Source organism: Pseudophryne corroboree, chromosome 4 (assembly GCF_028390025.1).
Source record: "Pseudophryne corroboree isolate aPseCor3 chromosome 4, aPseCor3.hap2, whole genome shotgun sequence".
Classification (NCBI taxonomy): Eukaryota; Metazoa; Chordata; class Amphibia; order Anura; family Myobatrachidae; genus Pseudophryne; species Pseudophryne corroboree.
Window position 1 is genome coordinate 847,021,663 of NC_086447.1, and position 16,589 is coordinate 847,038,251.

General features: G+C 49.8%; 1 long non-coding RNA gene across 1 annotated transcript in view; it reads left to right on the forward strand.

The window, feature by feature from the left end:
- LOC134911824 (uncharacterized) overlaps positions 1-16,589 on the forward strand; it is a 47,810-nt gene that overhangs the window by 12,821 nt on the left and 18,400 nt on the right. The window contains exon 2 of the long non-coding RNA XR_010176874.1: positions 4,700-4,972. This is a non-coding gene — a long non-coding RNA (uncharacterized LOC134911824). The remainder of the gene's footprint in view (positions 1-4,699; positions 4,973-16,589) is intronic.

The following is a 16,589-nucleotide window of genomic DNA, read 5'->3' on the forward strand; positions in this document are numbered from 1 at the left end:
GGCAGAAGGTATTTTCGGTGCCCGGGCATCGTTTTCTGTACCCCCGCTAGCATTTCAAGTTTAAATTTTAGCGGGACTGAAGAGCGCAGGGAAGGGGCGGGGCTTAGCCGCACAGCTCACCAGCGCCATTTTCTCTCATCCACAGCTGCTGCATGAGACGCTGGCCCGGGACCTCCAAGCTCCAATTCAAGTAAAAGGGAGCAAATCGAGGGGGGGGCACAGATATTTGGTGCATATATATTCTAATTAACAGCAGCGCTTACCACATATATCGTTTGGTGGGTGCTGGGGTGTGAGCTGGCACACTCACTCTGTGTTTTCTCTATCCGGGCTTCCTTGTGAGTCTGTCCCCTAGTTGAGGCAGTGTGGGTGTGTCTGTACTACGTGTCGGCTACGTGGGTTCCCCCCCCCCCCCCCCCCCCCCCCCCTCTCATGAAATGAATACTCTTTGTAAAAAGGCTTGGGAGTCGCCATTAAAGAGGTGGCAGATTCCCAAGAGCATTTTCATGGCGTATCCTTTCCCCTCTGATGACAGGGAAAAATGGGAGTAGTCTCCTAATGTCAACAAGGCTCTATCCCGTTTGTCTAAGAAGGTGGCGCTTCCGTCCCCTGACACGGCAGCTCTCAAAGATCCGGCAGATCGCAAGCTGGAGACATCTCTGAAGGCCATTTTCGCTAATTTGGGTGCATTGCTCAGACCTGCTGTGGCATCGGTATGGGTGAGTAGTGCTATTGCTAAATGGGCTGAGAATGTAGCTTCTGATATGGATGCCCTTGATAAAGATAATGTTCTTTTGACTCTTGGTTATATCAAGGACGCTGCAGATTACCTGAAGGATGCGGCGAGGGATGTTGGTCTCTTGGGATCAAGAGCCAATGCCATGGCGATCTCGGCCAGGAGAGCGCTATGGATTCATCAATGGAATGCTGATGCTGACTCCAAGAGAGCTATGGAAGCTTTACCCTTCAAAGTTAGTGTCTTGTTTGACTGACCTGTTGTCTACCGCGACTGCGGGTAAGTCATCTTTTCTTCCTTATGTTCCCACACAGCAGAAAAAGGCACCCCATCAGCAGATGCAGACCTTTCGTCCAAATAAATACAAGTGAGGAAAAGGCTCGTCCTTTCTCGCTTCAAAGGGTAGAGGATGGGGAAGAAAGTCACCTGCAGTATCAGGCGCTCAGGACCAAAAGTCCTCCCCCGCCTCTACCAAGTCCACCGCATGACGCTTGGGCTCCCCTGGGGGAGGCCGGACCGGTGGGGGGCTATCTGCGGATCTTCAGTCAGGTCTGGGTTCACTCAGGCCTGGATCCTTGGGTCCTAGAAATAGTGTCTCAGGGATACAGGCTGGAGTTTCAGGAGATGCCCCCTCACCGCTTTTTCATTTCGGCCTTGTTAATGTCTCTTCCGGACAGGGAGGTCGTGAAGGCAGCAATACAAAAGTTGTGTCAACAGAGGGTCATTGTTCCCGTTCCTCCGTCCCAACGGGGGGAGGGGTTCTACTCGAGCCTCTTTGTTGTACCGAAGCCGGACTGTTCGGTCAGACCTATTCTGAACCTAAAATCCCTCAATCCTTACTTAAAAGTTTTCAAGTTCAAGATGGAATCACTTCGAGCTGTGATCTCCAGCCTAGAAGGGGGGATTTTATGGCATCAGTCGATATAAAGTATGCCTATTTACACGTCCCGATATAATCCTCCGCATCAAGCTTTCCTCAGATTTGCGATACAAAATTGTCATTACCAATTTCAGACGTCATGGCGGAAATGATAGTTCTCCTTCGCAAACAAGGGGTTACAATTATCCCGTACTTGGACGATTTCCTGATAAAGGTGAGGTCCAAGGAAAAATTGTTAAGAAATGTGGAATTGTCTGTCTGTTCTGCGACAACACGGTTGGGTTCTAAATTTACCAAAGTCTCAGTTGATTCCGACCACTCTGCTGCCCTTTCTGGGCATAATTCTAGATATAGAGGTACAGAGTTTCTTCCGGAAGAGACAGCTCTGGACTACAGACAATGGTCAGGGAGCTTCTGAGGCTGACAAGTGTCGATTAATCAGTGTACTCTGGTTCTGGGGAAAATGGTTGCGACGTACGAAGCCATTCCGTTTGGCAGGTTTCATGCCCGGGTGTTTCAGTTGGATCTGCTGAGCAAATGGTCCGGGTCTCGCCTGCACATGCACCGGATAATAAGTCTATCCTCCAGGGCCAGGATTTCTCTCCTGTGGTGGCTACAAAGCTCTCACCTTCTAGGAGGACGCTGATTCGGAATCCAGGACTGGGTCCTACTGACAACGGAAGCAAGTCTCCGAGGCTGGGGCGCAGTCACCCAAGGAAGAAATTTCCAGGGGAAATGGTCAAACCAGGAATCTTGTCTCCACATAAATGTCCTCGAGTTAAGAGCCATTTACAACAGCCTTCTACAAGCAAAGAGCCTTCTTCAGGGTCGACCTGTCCTGATCCAGTTGGACAACATAACAGCAGGGGTGCATGTAAACCGTCAAGGCGGAACAAGAAGCAGGGCGGCTATGGTGGAGGCCACAAGAATCCTTCGCTGGGCGGAACAGCATGTGAGCGCTCTGTCAGCAGTCTTTCTCCTGGGAGTGGACAACTGGGAAGCAGATTTCCTCAGCAGACACAATCTCCATCCGGGAGAGTGGGCTCTTCCCCAAGAGGTATTTGCAGAAGTGACGAAGCGTTGGGGAATTCCTCTGATAGACATGATGGCGTCTCGCCTCAAGAAGAAGCTTCCGAGGTATTGTTCCAGGTCAAGGGACCCTCAAGCCAGTGCAGTGGACGCCCTGGTGACTCCGTGGGTGTTTCAGTCGGTATATGTGTTCCTTCCACTTCCTCTCATTCCAAAGGTGCTGGGAATCATACGACGAACTAGGGTTTGGGCGATTCTCGTAGTTCCAGATTGGCTGCGCAGGGCCTGGTATCCGGATCTTCAGGAATTATTGGTGGAAGATCCTTGGCCGCTCCCTCTAAGAGAGGACCTGTTACTGCAGGGTCCATGCGTATTTCCGGACTTACCACGGCTGCGTTTGACGGCATGGAAGTTGAACGTCAAATTTTAGTTCGAAAGGGTATTCCTGGGGAGGTCATCCCAACTCTCCTTAAGGCGAGGAAGGAGGTTACGGCGAAACATTATCACCGTATTTGGAATAAGTATGTTTCGTGGTGTGAGACCAAAACTGCTCCTGCGGAGGAATTTCACTTGGATCGGTTTCTCCATTTTTTGCAGGCAGGCGTCCATGCAGGCCTGACATTTGGTTCCATCAAAGTGCAGATTTCGGCTTTATCTATTTATCTTCTTTCAAAGGGAATTGGCCGCCCTTCCAGAGGTTCAGACCTTTGTGAAGGGAGTGCTGCATATCCATTCTCCATTTGTACCACCTGTGGGATCTTGAAGTGGTCTTGCAGTTTCTTATGTTTCCCTGGTTTGAACCTTTACGTAAGGTTGAGTTAGTTTCTCACGTGGAAGATAGTCATGTTTTTGGCTCTGGCGTCTGCCAGGCGAGTGTCAGAGTTGGCGGCCTTATCTCACGAGTCCATATTTGATCTTCCATTCGGATACAGCAGAATTGAGGACTCGTCAACAATTTCTGCCGAAGGTGGTTTCTTTGTTTCACATAAACCAACCTATTGTGTTGCCTGTGGCTACGGATGCTGCGGCAGTTCCAGAGTCTCTTGATGTTGTAAGAGCTTTGAAGATTTACATCGCCAGAACTGCTCTTGCCAGGAAAACTGAGGCTCTCTGTCCTGTATGCTTCCAACAAGATTGAAAATCCTGCTTCCAAGCAGACTATTGCACGCTGGATTTGTAGTACAATTCAGCAAGCTCATTCTTAGGCTGGGCTACCGTTGCCAAAGTCAGTAAAGGCCCATTCTACCAGGAAGGTGGGCTCATCTTGTGCGGCTGCCCGAGGGGTCTCGGCACTTCAGCTTTGCCGAGCTGCTACTTGGTCGGGTTCAAACACTTTTTTTTTGCTAAGTTTTAAAAGTTTGATACCCTGGCTGAGGAGGACCTCATGTTTGCTCAATCGGTGCTGCAGAGTCGTCTGCACTCTCCCGCCCGTTCAGGAGCTTTGGTATAAACCCCATGGTCCTTTTGGAGTCCCCAGCATCCTCTAGAACGTAAGAGAAAATAGGATTTTAGTACCTACCAGTAAATCCTTTTCTCCTGCTCCGTAGAGGATGCTGGGCGCCCTTCCCAGTGCGGACTGTTACTTGCAGTGTATTATTGCTGGTTAAATTTGATTACATGCGGGTTGTGTATTAGTTGTATTCAGCTTGTTGCTGTTAGTTCATACTGTTATCTGGTTTCCCGATACTCTGGTTGTACGGTATGTTGTGGTGTGGGCTGGTAGGTTTTCTCGCCCTTGGTTTAAACAAAAATCCTTTCCTCAAAATGTCCGTCTCTCCTGGACACAGTTCCTATAACTGAGGTCTGGAGGAGGGGCATAGAGGGAGGAGCCAGTTCACACCCAGTCAAAGGCTTTTCAGTGTGCCCAAGCTCCTGCGGATCCCGTCGATACCCCATGGTACTTTGGGAGTCCCCAGCATCCTCTACGGACTAGGATAAAAGGATTTACCGGTAGGTACTAAAATCCTATATATATATATTTTTTTTTTATTTTTTTTTTTTTGTATAAAGCCAGTAATATTTAATAACTAATGTGCCCCTTATGCTTCATCTAGGTATACCCTGGAAAGACATGATGCTTCTAAATATTATTTCCATGTAACTACTACACTACCTGCTGTATGGTGTATTGTGTCCTGTCTGACACCCAGCACATTATATGGGAAGATGCGATGAATGTGTGTGTAAACCAGATTGTTAACACACTACACATTGGGGTTGCAGTTACAATCCCGACAAGATACCGGCTGCAGAATCCCAAAAGGTGACAGGACACTGACGCTGGAATTCCAACTGTTGGGATCTCTATCATTTACACATTAAGATGGGTAAGCACTACGCCAGGGATGTGAGGTTTAGGCGGCACCCCCCCCCCCCCCCCCCCCCCCCCCTGGGGACTTAAATCGATATGTACTAAACAGTGATGAAAGTGTAGAAATGAGCCAGAGGAGAATCGGCATTTACGTAACATTTTAAAATTTGCATACTATAAAGGTATACAGACCAGCTAATTGGTTGCCATTGGCAACTTCTCTGGCTTACATCTCCACTTTTATCACTGTTTAGTACATGTCCTTCTTACAGTGTGGGGGGGGTAGGGTTGCGTTTAGGGAGCAGGGAGGGTTACTAATAAGCGTTCGGGGGGTGGCGGTGGTTGGGGTTATGCATTTTTTCCGTAGGGTTACAATGTCAGCCTTTCATGTGTCAGGATGTCTTTCTCCTGACCTCAGCATTTCAGACCCAAACCACACAATTGGCTTAGTTCATATCTGATCACTTCCGTGCATTTTAATACAGCAAATGATCAAATCCGAACTGCTTATGCACCACAGTGCGCATTGGACGGATACAATGGGCATCGTCTATCAGCGACAGGATGTTGCGAAGAATCCAGTTGCACAAGCGTTTGCAAGGAGGAAGCAATTTGTGGGTGGCAACTGAAAGTTTTCAAGTAGTGTACGGAAAAACTCAGATGTGTCCAAGCGTTTTTTAGGGAGGGTGTCTGACGTCTGGTCTGGCCCCAATCAGCAGGATTCAATAGCACTGGCTAAGTAATGGTGCCCATACACCTTTGAGATATGGCATACAATCCTTCGATTTCTCATACGTCCTAGAGGATGCTGGGCCCCACTTCAGTACTATGGGGTATAGACTGTTCCGCAGGAGCCATGGGCATGTTAAGACTTTTCGAGGGTGTGAATTGGCTCCTCCAGACCTCAGTTTAGAAAATGTGCCCAGGCAGACTGGATGCACTCCAGAGGGGCTATACTGAGGTTTTCTGAAAGACTTTGTTTTTTATTTTCAGGGAGGACTGCTTCTGCCAAATCTGCAGCATGACGCTGGGGCTCCCTTGTGGGAGTCGGCTCGGGTGGGAGCACGCCTGAAACTTTTCAGACAGATCTGGGTTCACTCTGGCCTGGACCCATGGATACAAACTGGAGTTTCAAGACATGCGTATCCCCCCCCCCCCCCCCTCCCTAACCAAGCCGCATTATTATTTCTCTAACGTCCTAAGTGGATGCTGGGGACTCCGTCAGGACCATGGGGAATAGCGGCTCCGCAGGAGACAGGGCACAAAAATAAAGCTTTAGGATCAGGTGGTGTGTGCTGGCTCCTCCCCCTATGACCCTCCTCCAAGCCTCAGTTAGGTTTTTGTGCCCGTCCGAGCAGGGTGCAATCTAGGTGGCTCTCTTAAAGAGCTGCTTAGAAAAAGTTTTTTAGGTTTTTTATTTTCAGTGAGTCCTGCTGGCAACAGGCTCACTGCATCGAGGGACTTAGGGGAGAGAATTTCAACTCACCTGTGTGCAGGATGGATTGGATTCTTAGGCTACTGGACACCATTAGCTCCAGAGGGAGTCGGAACACAGGTCTCACCCTGGGGTTCGTCCCGGAGCCGCGCCGCCGACCCCCCTTACAGATGCTGAAGATTGAAGGTCCGGAAACAGGCGGCAGAAGGCTCTTCAGTCTTCATGAAGGTAGCGCACAGCACTGCAGCTGTGCGCCATTGTTGTCACACACTTCACACCAAGCGGTCACGGAGGGTGCAGGGCGCTGCTGGGGGCGCCCTGGGCAGCAATATTTTATTACCTTAAGGCAAAAGAATACATCACATATAGCCATTAAGGCTATATGTATGTATTTAACCCATGCCAGTTATCTAAATCCACGGGAGGAAAGCCCGCCGAAATAGGGGGCGGGGCTTATTCTCCTCAGCACACAGCGCCATTTTCCTGCTCAGCTCCGCTGTGAGGAAGGCTCCCAGGACTCTCCCCTGCACTGCACTACAGAAACAGGGTAAAACAGAGAGGGGGGACATTTTTGGGCGATATACTGGATATATTTAAGCTGCTATAAGGAACAACACTTATATAAGGTTGTTCCCATATATTATAGCGCTTGGGTGTGTGCTGGCAAACTCTCCCTCTGTCTCCCCAAAGGGCTAGTGGGGTCCTGTCTTCGATAGGAGCATTCCCTGTGTGTCGGTACGTGTGTGTCGACATGTATGAGGACGATGTTGGCGTGGAGGCAGAGCAATTGCCGATAATGGTGATGTCACCCCCTAGGGAGTCGACACCGGAATGGATGGCTTTGTTTATGGAATTACGTGATAATGTCAGCACATTACAAAAATCAGTTGACGACATGAGACGGCCGGCAAACCAGTTAGTACCTGCCCAGGTGTCTCAGACACCGTCAGGGGCTGTAAAGCGCCCTTTACCTCAGTCGGTCGACACAGACACTGAATCTAGTGTCGACGGTGATGAAACAAACGTATTTTCAAGTAGGGCCACATGTTATATGATCACGGCAATGAAGGAGGCTTTGCATATCTCTGATGCTGCAAGTACCACAAAAAGGGGTATTATGTGGGGGGTGAAAACTACCTGTAGTTTTTCCTGAATCAGAGGAATTAAATGATGTATGTGATGAAGCGTGGTTTAACCCAGATAGAAAAATGCTAATTTCAAAAGTTATTAACATTATACCCTTTCCCGCCAGAGGTTAGGGCGCGCTGGGAAACACCCCCTAGGGTGGATAAGGCGCTCACACGCTTATCCAAACAAGTGGCGTTACCGTCTCCGGATACGGCCGCCCTCAAGGATCCAGCAGATAGGAGACTGGAAACTACCCTAAAAAGTATATACACACATACTGGTGTTATACTGCGACCGGCCATCGCCTCAGCCTGGATGTGCAGTGCTGGGGTCGTCTGGTTGGATTCCCTGACTGAAAATATTGATACCCTGGATAGGGACAGTATTTTATTGACTATAGAGCAATTAAAGGATGCTTTCCTTTATATGCGAGATGCGCAGAGAGATATTTGCACTCTGGCATCGAGAGTAAATGCGATGTCCATATCTGCCAGAAGGAGTTTATGGACGCGACAGTGGTCAGGTGATGCGGATTCCAAACGACATATGGAAGTATTGCCGTATAAAGGGGAGGAATTATTTGGCGTCGGTCTATCGGATCTGGTGGCCACGGCAACTGCCGGAAAATCCACCTTTTTACCTCAGACCCCCTCCCAACAGAAAAAGACACCGTCTTTTCAGCCGCAGTCCTTTCGGTCCTATAAGAACAAGCGGACAAAAGGACAGTCATATCTGCCTAGGGGCAGAGGAAGGGGTAAGAGAGGGCAGCAAGCAGCCCCTGCCCAGGAACAGAAGCCCTCCCAGGGTTCTGCAAAGCCCTCAGCATGACGCTGGGGCCTTACAAGCGGACTCAGGAACGGTGGGGGGTCGACTCAAGAATTTCAGCGCACAGTGGGCTTGCTCACAGGTGGACCCCTGGATTCTGCAGGTAGTATCTCAGGGTTACAGGTTGGAATTCGAGAAGTCTCCCCCCTCGCCGGTTCCTAAAGTCTGCTTTGCCAACGTCTCCCTCAGACAGGGCGACGGTATTGGAAGCCATTCACAAGCTGTTTGCTCAGCAGGTGATAGTCAAGGTACCCCTCCTACAACAGGGAAAGGGGTATTACTCCACGCTATTTGTGGTACCGAAGCCGGACGGCTCGGTAAGACCTATTCTAAATCTGAAATCTTTGAACCTGTACATACAAAAATTCAAGTTCAAGATGGAGTCACTCAGAGCAGTGATAGCGAATCTGGAAGAAGGGGACTTTATGGTGTCCCTGGACATAAAGGATGCTTACCTGCATGTCCCAATTTGCCCTTCACATCAAGGGTACCTCAGGTTCGTGGTGCAAAACTGTCATTATCAGTTTCAGACGCTGCCGTTTGGATTGTCCACGGCACCTCGGGTCTTTACCAAGGTAATGGCCGAAATGATGATTCTTCTGCGAAGAAGAGGCGTATTAATTATCCCTTACTTGGACGATCTCCTGATAAGGGCAAGGTCCAGAGAACAGCTGGAGGACGGAGTAGCACTAACCCAAGTAGTGCTGCAACAACACGGGTGGATTCTGAATTTTCCAAAATCTCAGTTGACCCCGACAACACGTCTGCTGTTCCTGGGAATGATTCTGGACACGGTTCAGAAAAAGGTGTTTCTTCCGGAGGAGAAAGCCAGGGAGTTATCCGAACTTGTCAGGAACCTCCTAAAACCAGGGACAGTGTCTGTACATCAATGCACAAGAGTCCTGGGAAAGATGGTGGCTTCTTACGAAGCGATTCCATTCGGCAGATTCCACGCACGAACTTTTCAGTGGGATCTGCTGGACAAATGGTCTGGATCGCATCTGCAGATGCATCAGCGGATAACCTTATCGCCACGGACAAGGGTGTCTCTTCTGTGGTGGTTGCAGAGTGCTCATCTGTTAGAGGGCCGCAGATTCGGCATACAGGACTGGGTCCTGGTGACCACGGATGCCAGTCTGAGAGGCTGGGGAGCGGTCACACAAGGAAGAAACTTCCAGGGAGTATGGTCAAGCCTGGAGATGTCTCTTCACATAAATATACTGGAGCTAAGAGCGATTTACAATGCTCTAAGTCTGGCAAAACCCCTGCTTCAGGGTCAGCCGGTGTTGATCCAGTCGGACAACATCACGGCAGTCGCCCACGTAAACAGACAGGGCGGCACAAGAAGCAGGACAGCAATGGCAGAAGCTGCAAGGATTCTTCGCTGGGCGGAAGATCATGTGATAGCACTGTCAGCAGTATTCATTCCGGGAGTGGACAACTGGGAAGCAGACTTCCTCAGCAGACACTATCTACACCCGGGAGAGTGGGGACTTCATCCAGAAGTCTTCCACATGATTGTGAACCGTTGGGAAAAACCAATGGTGGATATGATGGCGTCCCGCCTCAACAAAAAACTGGACAGGTATTGCGCCAGGTCAAGAGATCCTCAGGCAATAGCTGTGGACGCTCTGGTAACACCGTGGGTGTTCCAGTCAGTGTATGTGTTCCCTCCTCTGCCTCTCATACCAAAAGTACTGAGAATTATACGGCAGAAGGGAGTAAGAACGATACTAGTGGCTCCGGATTGGCCAAGAAGAACTTGGTACCCGGAACTTCAAGAGATGCTCACGGAGGATCCGTGGCCTCTACCTCTAAGAAGGGACCTGCTTCAGCAGGGACCGTGTCTATTCCAAGACTTACCGCGGCTGCGTTTGACGGCATGGCGGTTGAACGCCGAATTCTAAAGGAAAAAGGCATTCCGGAAGAGGTCATTCCTACACTGGTAAAAGCCAGGAAGGAGGTGACTGCACAACATTATCACCGCATTTGGAGAAAATATGTTGCGTGGTGTGAGGCCAGGAAGGCCCCCACGGAGGAATTTCAACTGGGTCGATTCCTACATTTCCTGCAAACAGGATTATCTATGGGCCTCAAATTGGGGTCCATTAAGGTTCAAATTTCGACCCTGTCGATTTTCTTCCAGAAAGAATTGGCTTCAGTTCCTGAAGTCCAGACTTTTGTAAAAGGAGTACTACATATACAGCCCCCGGTTGTGCCCCCAGTGGCACCGTGGGATCTTAATGTAGTCTTGGATTTTCTCAAATCCCATTGGTTTGAGCCGCTCAAATCGGTGGAGCTGAAGTATCTCACATGGAAAGTAACCATGCTACTGGCCCTGGCTTCAGCCAGGAGAGTATCAGAATTGGCGGCTTTATCATATAAGAGCCCATATCTGATTTTCCATACGGACAGGGCAGAACTGCGGACGCGTCCTCATTTTCTGCCTAAGGTGGTGTCAGCGTTTCACCTGAACCAGCCTATTGTGGTGCCTGCGGCTACTAACGAGTTGGAGGATTCCAAGTTGTTGGACGTGGTCCGGGCATTGAATATATATATATTTCAAGAACGGCGGGAGTCAAAGTCTGACTCACTGCTTATATTGTATGCACCCAACAAGATGGGTGCTCCTGCTTCTAAGCAGACGATTGCTCGTTGGATTTGTAGCACAATTCAACTTGCACATTCTGTGGCAGGCTTGCCACAACCTAAATCTGTCAAGGCCCATTCCACAAGGAAAGGGGGCTCATCCTGGGCGGCTGCCCGGGGAGTCTCGGCATTACAACTCTGCCGAGCTGCTACTTGGTCAGGGGCAAATACGTTTGCAAAATTCTACAAATTTGATACCCTGGCTGAGGAGGACCTTGAGTTCTCTCATTCGGTGCTGCAGAGTTATCCGCACTCTCCCGCCCGTTTGGGAGCTTTGGTATAATCCCCATGGTCCTGACTGAGTCCCCAGCATCCACTTAGGACGTTAGAGAAAATAAGAATTTACTTACCGATAATTCTATTTCTCGTAGTCCGTAGTGGATGCTGGGTGCCCATCCCAAGTGCGGATTGTCTGCAATACTTGTACATAGTTATTGTTACAAAAAAATCGGGTTGTTATTTGTTGTGAGCCGTCTGTTCAGAGGCTCCTACGTTTGTCATACTGTTAACTGGGTTCAGATCACAAGTTATACGGTGTGATTGGTGTGGCTGGTATGAGTCTTACCCGGGGTTCAATATCCTTCCTTATTGTGTACGCTCGTCCGGGCACAGTATCCTAACTGAGGCTTGGAGGAGGGTCATAGGGGGAGGAGCCAGTACACACCACCTGATCCTAAAGCTTTATTTTTGTGCCCTGTCTCCTGCGGAGCCGCTATTCCCCATGGTCCTGACTGAGTCCCCAGCATCCACTACGGACTACGAGAAATAGAATTATCGGTAAGTAAATTCTTATTTTCTCTGACGTCCTAGTGGATGCTGGGAACTCCGAAAGGACCATGGGGAATAGCGGCTCCGCAGGAGACTGGGCACAACTAAAGAAAGCTTTTAGGTCACCTGGTGTGCACTGGCTCCTCCCACTATGACCCTCCTCCAAGCCTCAGTTAGATTTTGTGCCCGGCCGAGGTTGGATGCACACTAGGGGCTCTACTGAGCTTCTAAAAAGAAAGTATATAATTAGCTTTTTTATTTTACAGTGAGACCTGCTGGCAACAGGCTCACTGCAGCGAGGGACTAAGGGGAGAAGAAGCGAACCTACCTGCTTGCAGCTAGCTTGGGCTTCTTAGGCTACTGGACACCATTAGCTCCAGAGGGATCGACCGCATGGAACTGGCCTTGGTGTTCGGTCCCGGAGCCGCGCCGCCGTCCCCCTTACAGAGCCAGAAGCAAGAAGAGGTCTGGAAAATCGGCGGCAGAAGACATCAGTCTTCACCAAGGTAGCGCACAGCACTGCAGCTGTGCGCCATTGCTCCTCATACACACTTCACACTCCGGTCACTGAGGGTGCAGGGCGCTAGGGGGGGGGCGCCCTGAGCAGCAATAAAAACACCTTGGCTGGCAAAAATACCACAATATATAGCCCCAGAGGCTATATATGTGATAATTACCCCTGCCAGAATCCATAAAGCGGGAGAAAAGTCCGTGAAAAATGGGCGGAGCTATCTCCTTCAGCACACTGGCGCCATTTCTCCTTCACAGCTCCGCTGGAAGAAAGCTCCCTGGCTCTCCCCTGCAGTCTACACTACAGAAAAGGGTAAAAAAGAGAGGGGGGGCACTAAATTTAGGCACAGTATATATAACAGCAGCTATAGGGGACAATTCAGTTAGTCCCTGCATTATATAGCGCTCTGGTGTGTGCTGGCATACACTCACTCTGTCTCCCCAAAAGGCTTTTGTGGGTTCTGTCCTCTGTTAGAGCATTCCCTGTGTGTGTGCGGTGTCGGTACGGCTGTGTCGACATGTTTGATGAGGATAATGATGTGGAGGCGGAGCAGATGCCTATAGAAGGGATGTCACCCCCTGCGGGGCAGACACCTGAGTGGATGGACTTATGGATGGAATTGCGTGCACGTGTCGACTCCTTACACAAAAAATTTGACGACATGCCAAATGTGGGACAGCCGGCTTCTCAGCTCGTGCCTGTCCAGGCGTCTCAAAGGCCATCGGGGGCTCTAAAACGCCCGCTACCTCAGATGGCAGACGCGGATGTCGACACGGATACTGACACCAGTGTCGACGACGATGAGTCTAGTCTAATGTCCGCTAAGGCCATTCGTTGCATGATTGAAGCAATGAAAGAGGTGTTACAAATTTCTGATATAAACCCAGGTACCACTAAAAAGGGTATTATGTTTGGGGAGAAAACTACCCGTAGTTTTTCCCCCATCAGAAGAATTAAATGAAGTGTGTGAAGAAGCGTGGGCTTTCCCTGATAAAAGATTGGTAATCTCTAAGAAGTTACTAATGGCGTTCCCTTTCCCGCCAGAGGATAGGTCACGTTGGGAGACACCCCCTAGGGTGGATAAAGCGCTCACACGTTTGTCTAAAAAGGTGGCACTACCGTCTCCGGATACGGCCGCCCTCAAGGAACCTGCTGATAGAAAGCAGGAGGCGATCCTGAAGTCTGTATATACACACTCAGGCATTATACTTAGACCAGCTATTGCGTCAGCATGAATGTGCAGTGCTGCCGCTGCGTGGTCAGATTCCCTGTCAGAAAATATTGACACCATAGACAGGGACACTATTCTGCTAACCATAGAGCATATAAAAGACTCAGTCTTATACATGAGAGATGCACAGAGGGAGATCTGCCGGCTGGCATCTAAAATAAGTGCATTGTCCATTTCTGCTAGGAGAGGCTTATGGACTCGCCAGTGGACAGGGGATGCAGATTCAAAAAGGCACATGGAAGTTTTGCCTTATAAGGGTGAGGAGTTATTTGGGGATGGTCTCTCGGACCTAGTTTCCACAGCAACTGCTGGGAAGTCAGCATTTTTACCCCATGTTCCCTCACAGCCTAAAAAGGCGCCGTTTTTATCAGCTACAGTCCTTTCGGACTCAGAAAAACAGGTGTGGAAAAGGCAGGTCCTTTCTGTCCAGAGGCAGAGGTAGGGGAAAAAGGCTGCAATAAACAGCAGGTTCCCAGGAGCAAAAGTCCTCCCCCCGCTTCTTCCAAGTCCGCCGCATGACGGTGGGGCTCCACAGGCGGAGCCAGGTACGGTGGGGGGCAGCCTCAAAAATTTCAGCGATCAGTGGGCTCGCTCACAGGTGGATCCCTGGTTCCTGCAAATAGTATCTCAAGGGTACAAACTGGAATTCGAGGCGTCTCCACCCCACCGGTTCCTAAAATCTGCCTTGCCGATTACTCCTTCAGACAGGGAGGCTGTGCTAGCGGCAATTCACAAGCTGTATTCCCAGCAGGTGATAATCAAGGTGCCCCTACTTCAACAAGGACGGGGTTACTATTCCACACTGTTTGTGGTACCGAAACCGGACGGTTCGGTGAGACCCATTTTAAATTTGAAATCCTTGAACACATACATAAAAAAATTCAAGTTCAAGATGGAATCGCTCAGGGCGGTTATTGCAAGCCTGGACGAGGGGGATTACATGGTATCCCTGGACATCAAGGATGCTTACCTGCATGTCCTCATTTACTATCCTCACCAGGAGTACCTCAGATTTGTGGTACAGGATTGCCATTACCAATTCCAGACGCTGCCGTTTGGACTCTCCACGGCACCGAGGGTGTTTACCAAGGTAATGGCGGAAATGATGATACTCCTTCGAAGAAAGGGAGTTTTAATTATCCCGTACTTGGACGATCTCCTAATAAAGGCGAGGTCCAAGGAGCAGTTGTTGGTGGGAGTAGCACTATCTCAGGAGGTGCTACACCAGCACGGTTGGATTCTGAATATTCCAAAATCACAGCTGGTTCCGACGACACGTCTACTGTTCCTGGGTATGATTCTGGATACAGTCCAGAAAAAAGTTTCTCCCGGAGGAGAAAGCCAAGGAGCTGTCATCTCTAGTCAGAGACCTCCTGAAACCAAAACAGGTATCGGTGCATCACTGCACGCGGGTCCTGGGAAAGATGGTGGCTTCTTACGAAGCAATTCCTTTCGGCAGGTTCCATGCCAGAATCTTTCAGTGGGACCTGTTGGACCAATGGTCCGGATCGCATCTTCAGATGCATCGCCTAATAACCCTGTCTCCAAGAACCAGGGTGTCTCTGCTGTGGTGGCTGCAGAGTGCTCATCTTCTAGAGAGCCGCAAATTCGGCATACAGGGCTGGGTCCTGGTGACCACGGATGCCAGCCTTCGAGGCTGGGGGGCAGTCACACAGGGAAGAAACTTCCAAGGACTATGGTCGAGTCAGGAGACTTCCCTACACATAAATATTCTGGAACTAAGGGCCATTTACAATGCCCTAAGTCAGGCAAAATCCCTGCTTCTACACCAGCCGGTACTGATCCAGTCAGACAACATCACGGCAGTCGCCCATGTAAATCGACAGGGCGGCACAAGAAGCAGGATGGCAATGGCAGAAGCCACAAGGATTCTCCGATGGGCGGAAAATCACGTACTAGCACTGTCAGCAGTGTTCATTCCGGGTGTGGACAACTGGGAAGCAGACTTTCTCAGCCGGCACGACCTCCACCCGGGAGAGTGGGGACTTCATCCAGAAGTCTTCACGCTGATTGTAAATCGATGGGAACGGCAACAGGTGGACATGATGGCGTCCCGCCTAAACAAAAATCTAGAGAGATATTGCGCCAGGTCAAGGGACCCTCAGGCGATAGCTGTGGACGCTCTAGTGACACCGTGGGTGTACCAGTCAGTTTGTGTTCCCTCCTCTGCCTCTCATACCAAGGGTACTGAGAATAATAAGAAAACGAGGAGTAAGAACAATACTCGTGGTTCCGAATTGGCCAAGACGAGCGTGGTACCCGGAACTTCAAGAGATGATCTCAGAGGACCCATGGCCTCTGCTGCTCAGACAGGACCTGCTGCAGCAGGGGCCCTGTCTGTTCCAAGACTTACCGCGGCTGCGTTTGACGGCATGGCGGTTGAACGCCGGATCCTGAAGGAAAAGGGCATTCCGGAGGAAGTCATTCCTACGCTGATTAAAGCCAGGAAAGATGTAACTGCAAAGCATTATCACCGCATATGGCGGAAATATGTTGCTTGGTGTGATGCCAAAAAGGCCCCAACAGAGGAATTTCAACTAGGTCGATTTCTGCATTTCCTACAAGCAGGAGTGACTATGGGCCTGAAATTAGGCTCCATTAAGGTACAGATCTCGGCTCTGTTGATTTTCTTCCAGAAAGAACAAGCTTCACTACCTGAAGTTCAGACGTTTGTGAAAGGAGTGCTGCATATTCAGCCCCCGTTTGTGCCTCCAGTGGCACCTTGGGACCTCAACGTGGTGTTGAGTTTCTTAAAATCACATTGGTTTGAGCCACTTAAAACCGTAGATCTAAAATATCTCACGTGGAAAGTGGTCATGTTATTGGCCTTGGCTTCAGCCAGGCGTGTGTCCGAATTGGCAGCTTTGTCATGTAAAAGCCCTTATCTGATTTTCCATATGGATAGGGCGGAATTGAGGACTCGTCCCCAGTTTCTCCCTAAGGTGGTATCAGCTTTTCACTTGAACCAACCTATTGTGGTGCCTGCGGCTACTAGGGACTTGGAGGATTCCAAGATACTGGACGTAGTCAGGGCCTTGAAACTTTATGTTTCTAGGACGGCTAGA